Raw genomic sequence first — 6,180 nt, 5'->3', positions numbered from 1 at the left:
CATCATTTCTTAGGTGAGTAGCAACTCTCATTACATCACTGTAGCATCATTTTGAGGTTTGTAGCAACTCTCACCACATCACTGTCGCATCATTTCTCAGGTAAGTAGTAACTCTCATTACATCACTTTAGCATGATTTTGAAATTACTATCAATTCTCAGCACATGTCTGTAGCATAATTTCTTAGGTTTGTAGCAACTCTCATTACATCACTCTAGCATCATTTGGTCATTTGTAGCAACTCTCATTATATCACTGTAGCATCATTTCTTAGGTTTGGAGCCACTCTCATTACATCACTTCAGCATCATTTGGACATTTGTAGCAACTCTCATTACATCACTTCAGCATCATTTTGAGGATAGTCGCAACTCTCAAGACATCACTGTAGCATCATTTTGCGGTTCGTAGCAACTCTCACTACACCACTTTAGCATTATTTTGAAATTACGATCAACTCTCACCACATCACTGTAGCATCACTTCTTAGGTTATTCGCAACTCTCATTACATCACTTTAGCATCATGTTGAGGATCGTAGCAACTCTCACGACATCACTTTAGCGTGATTTTGAAAGTACTGTCAACTCTCACCACATCACTGTAGCATCATTTTGAGATTCGTAGCAACTCTCACCACATCACTGTAGCATCATTTCTTAGGTAAGTAGCAACTCTCATTACATCACTTCAGCGTGATTTTGAAATTACTATCAACTCTCACCACATCACTGTAGCATCATTTCTTGGGTTTCTAGCAACTCTCATTACATCACTGTAGCATAATTTCTTAGATTTGTAACAACTCTCATTACATCACTCTAGCATCATTTGGACATTTGTAGCAACTCTCATTTCATCACTGTAGCATAATTTTGAGGATAGTCGCAACTCTCACGACATTACTGGAGCATCATTTTGAGATTCCTAGCAACTCTCATTACATCACTGTAGCATCATTTTTAGGTTCGTATTAACTCTCACCACATCACTGTAGCATCATTTCTTCGGTAAGTAGCAACTCTCACGACATCACTGTAGCATCACTTCTTAGGTTTGTCGCAACTCTCATTCCATCACTTTAGCATCATTTTGAGGATCGTAGCAACTCTCACGACATTACTGTAGCATCATTTTGAGGTTCCTAGCAACTCTCACCACATCACTGTAGCATCATTTATTAGGTAAGTAGCAACTCTCACCACATCACTTGAGCATCATTTCTTAGGTATGTAGCAACTCTCATTACATCACTTTAGCGTGATTTTTAAATTACTATCAACTCTCACCACATCACTGTAGCATTAAATTGAGGTTAATAGAAACTCTTACTACATGACTGTCAGCATCACTTTGAGGTTATTCGAAACTTTCACTACTTTGCTGTTAGCATCATTTTGAGTTCATTAGCAATTCTTACTACATCAGTGTCACATCATTTTGAGATCATTAGCAATTCTTCCGACATCACTTTCGCATTATTTTGATATTCGGAGCAACTCTGACCACATTATTTTTGCATTATTTAAAGGTTCGAAGCAACTCTCACTACATTACTGTTACCATCATTTTGAGATTCGTAGCAACTCTCACTACATCACTGTAGCATCATTTCTTCGGTTAGTAGCAACTCTCATTACATCACTTTAGCATGATTTTGAAATTACTATCAATTCTCAGCACATGTCTGTAGCATAATTTCTTAGGTTTTTAGCAACTCTCATTACATCACTCTAGCATCATTTGGTCATTTGGAGCAACTCTCATTACATCATTGTAGCATCATTTCTTAGGTTTGGAGCCACTCTCATTACATCACTTCAGCATCATTTGGACATTTGTAGCAACTCTCATTACATCACTGTCGCATCATTTTGAGGATAGTCGCAACTCTCAAGACATCACTGTAGCATCATTTTGCGGTTCGTAGCAACTCTCACTACACCACTTTAGCATTATTTTGAAATTACGATCAACTCTCACCACATCACTGTAGCATCACTTCTTAGGTTATTCGCAACTCTCATTACATCACTTTAGCATCATGTTGAGGATCGTAGCAACTCTCACGACATCACTTTAGCGTGATTTTGAAATTACTGTCAACTCTCACCACATCACTGTAGCATCATTTTGAGATTCGTAGCAACTCTCATTACATCACTGTAGCATCATTTTGAGGTTCGTAGCAACTCTCACCACATCACTGTAGCATCATTTCTTAGGTATGTAGCAACTTTCATTACATCACTTTAGCATGATTTTGAAAGTACTATCAACTCTCACCACATGAATATAGCATCATTTTGAGGATCGTAGCAACTCTCACTACATCAGTCGCATCATTTTGACATTTGTAGCAACTCTCAATTCATCACTGTAGCATCATTTCTTAGGTAAGTAGCAACTCTCATTATATCACTTTAGCATGATTTTGAAATTACTATCAACTCTCACCACATCACTGTAGCATCACTTCTTAGATTTGTAGCAACTCTCATTACATCACTTTAGCATCATTTTGAGATTAGTATCAACACTCACTACATCACTGTCAGCATCATTTTGAGATTTGTATCAACTCTCACTACATCATTGCCACCTCATTTTGAGGATCGTAGCAACTTTCACCACATCACTGTCGCATCATTTTGAGGATCGTAGCAACTCTCAGGACATCACTGTCGCATCATTTTGAGGATAGTCGCATCTCTCGCGACATTACTGCAGCATCATTTTGAGATAAGTAGGAACTCTCATTACATCACTGTAGCATCATTTTGAGGTTCGTAGCAACTCTCACCACATCACTGTAGCATCATTTCTTGGGTAAGTAGCAACTCTCATTACATCACTGTAGCATCATTTTGAGGTTCGTAGCAACTCTCACCACATCACTGTCGCATCATTTCTCAGGTAAGTAGCAACTCTCATTACATCACTTTAGCATGATTTTGAAATTACTATCAACTCTCAGCACATGTCTGTAGCATAATTTCTTAGGTTTGTAGCAACTCTCATTACATCACTCTAGCATCATTTGGTCATTTGTAGCAACTCTCATTATATCACTGTAGCATCATTTCTTAGGTTTGTAGCCACTCTCATTACATCACTTAAGCATCATTTGGACATTTGTAGCAACTCTCATTACATCACTGTCGCATCATTTTGAGGATAGTCGCAACTCTCACGACATTACTGGAGCATCATTTTGAGATTCCTAGCAACTGTCTTTACATCACTGTACCATCATTTTGAGGTTCTTAGCAACTCTCACCACATCACTGTAGCATCATTTTGCGGTTCGTAGCAACTCTCACAACACCACTTTAGCATTATTTTGAAATTAGTATCAACTCTCACGACATCACTATAGCATCACTTCTTAGGTTTGTCGCAACTCTCATTACATCACTTAACATCATTTTGAGGAGCGTGGCAACTCTCACTACATCACTGTCGCATCATTTTGAGGATAGTCGCAACTCTCACGACATGACTGTAGCATTATTTTGAGGTTTTAAGCAACTCTCACAACATTACTGTAAGCATCATTTTGAGCATCGTAGCAACTCTCACTACATCACTGTACCATCATTTTGAGATTAGTCGCAAATCTCACTACATCACTGTCGCATCATTTCTTAGGTTAGTAGCAACTCTCACTACATCACTGTCGCATCATTTCTTAGGTTAGTAGCAACTCTCACCACATCACTGTCGCATCATTTTGAGGATAGTCGCAACTCTCGCGACATTACTTCAGCATCATTTTGAGATACGTAGGAACTCTCATTACATCACTGTAGCATCATTTTGAGGTTCGTAGCAACTCTCACCACATCACTGTAGCATCATTTCTTAGGTAAGTAGCAACTCTCATTACATCACTGTAGCATCATTTTGAGGTTCGTAGCAACTCTCACCACATCACTGTCGCATCATTTCTCAGGTAAGTAGCAACTCTCATTACATCACTTTAGCATGATTTTGAAATTACTATCAACTCTCAGCACATGTCTGTAGCATAATTTCTTAGGTTTGTAGCAACTCTCATTACATCACTCTGGCATCATTTGGTCATTTGTAGCAACTCTCATTATATCACTGTAGCATCATTTCCTAGGTTTGTAGCAACTCTCATTACATCACTTAAGCATCATTTGGACATTTGTAGCAACTCTCATTACATCACTGTCGCATCATTTTGAGGATAGTCGCAACTCTCACGACATTACTGGAGCATCATTTTGAGATTCCTAGCAACTTTCATTACATCACTGTACCATCATTTTGAGGTTCGTAGCAACTCTCACCACATCACGGTAGCATCATTTCTTAGGTAAGTAGCAACTCTCATTACATCACTGTAGCATCATTTTGCGGTTCGTAGCAACTCTCACTACACCACTTTAGCATTATTTTGAAATTAGTATCAACTCTCACCACATCACTGTAGCATCACTTCTTAGGTTTGTCGCAACTCTCATTACATCACTCAACATCATTTTGAGGAGCGTAGCAACTCTCACTACATCACTGTTGCATCATTTTGAGGATAGTCGCAACTCTCACAACATGACTGTAGCATTATTTTGAGGTTTTAAGCAACTCTCACAACATAACTGTAAGCATCATTTTGAGCATCGTAGCAACCCTCACTACATCACTGTACCATCATTTTGAGATTAGTTGCAAATCTTACTACATCACTGTCGCATCATTTCTTAGGTTAGTAGCAACTCTCACCACATCACTGTAGCATCATTTCTTAGGTAAATAGCAACCCTCATTACATCACTGTAGCATCATTTTGCGGTTCGTAGCAACTCTCACTACATCACTGTAGCATCATTTCTTAGGGAAGTAGCAACTCCCATGACATCACTGTAGCATCATTTTGAGGTTTGTAGCAACTCTCACTACATTACTTGAAGCATCAGTTTGAGCATCGTACCAACTCTGCCTACATCACTGTAGCATCATTTCTTCGGTTAGAAGCAACTCTCATGACATCACTTTAGCATGATTTTGAAATTACTGTCAACTCTCACCACAACACTGTCAGTATAATTTCTTAGGTTTGTAGCAACTGTCATAACATGACTGGAGCATCATTTTGAGGATCGTAGCAACTCTCAATACATCACTGTAGCATCATTTTGCGGTTCGTAGCAAACCTCACTACATCACTGTAGCATCATTTCTTAGGGAAGTAGCAACTCTCATTACACCGCTTTAGCATTATTTTGAAATTACTATCAACTCTCACCACATCACTGTAGCATCACTTCTTAGGTTTGTAGCTACTCTCATTACATCATTTTAGCATCATTTTGAGATTAGTATCAATTGTCACTACATCACTGCCACCTCATTTTGAGGATCGTAGCAGCTCTCACCACATCACTGTCGCATCATTTTGAGGATCGTAGCAACTCTCACTACATCACTGTCGTATCATTTTGAGGATAGTCACAACTCTCGGGACATCACTGTAGCATCATTTTGAGGTTCGTAGCAACTCTCACCACGTCACTGTAGCATCATTTCTTAGGTAAGAGGCAACTATCATTACATAACTGTAGCATCATTTTGAGGTTCATAGCAACTCTCACCACATCACTGTACCATCATTTCCAAGGTAAGTAGCAACTCTCATTACATCACTTTAGCATGATTTTGAAATTACGATCAACTCTCACCACATCACTGTAGCATCATTTCTTTGGTTTGTAGCAACTCTCATGACATCACTCTAGCATCATTTGGACATTTGTAGCAACTCTCATGACATCAATGTAGCATCATTTCTTAGGTTTGTAGCAACTCTCATTACATCACTCTAGCATCATTTGGACATTTGTAGCAACTCTCATGACATCACTGTCGCATCATTTTGAGGATAGTCGCAACTCTCACGACATTACTGGAGCATCATTTTGAGATTCGTAGCAACTCTCATTACATCACTGTAGCATCCTTTTTAGGTTCGTAGCAACTCTCACCACATCACTGTAGCATCATTTCTTAGGTGAGTAGCAACTCTCATTACATCACTGTAGCATCATTTTGAGGTTTGTAGCAACTCTCACCACATCACTGTCGCATCATTTCTCAGGTAAGTAGTAACTCTCATTACATCACTTTCGCATGATTTTGAAATTACTATCAATT

General features: G+C 38.8%; 1 long non-coding RNA gene across 1 annotated transcript; it reads left to right on the top strand.

The window, feature by feature from the left end:
- The first annotated feature begins 903 nt into the window (after nt 1-903).
- Nucleotides 904-1,582, top strand: LOC147269960 (uncharacterized). The gene is made up of 3 exons (XR_015115655.1): nt 904-966; nt 1,086-1,184; nt 1,532-1,582. It is a non-coding gene; the product is annotated as an uncharacterized LOC147269960 (long non-coding RNA).
- The last annotated feature ends 4,598 nt before the right edge of the window (nt 1,583-6,180 follow it).

Source organism: Aulostomus chinensis, chromosome 1 (genome assembly GCF_037954235.1).
Source record: "Aulostomus chinensis isolate RoL2024-O1b breed Wild chromosome 1, RoL_Achi_v1.0, whole genome shotgun sequence".
Taxonomy (NCBI): Eukaryota; Metazoa; Chordata; class Actinopteri; order Syngnathiformes; family Aulostomidae; genus Aulostomus; species Aulostomus chinensis.
This window is presented reverse-complemented; position numbering and strand designations above follow the sequence as displayed.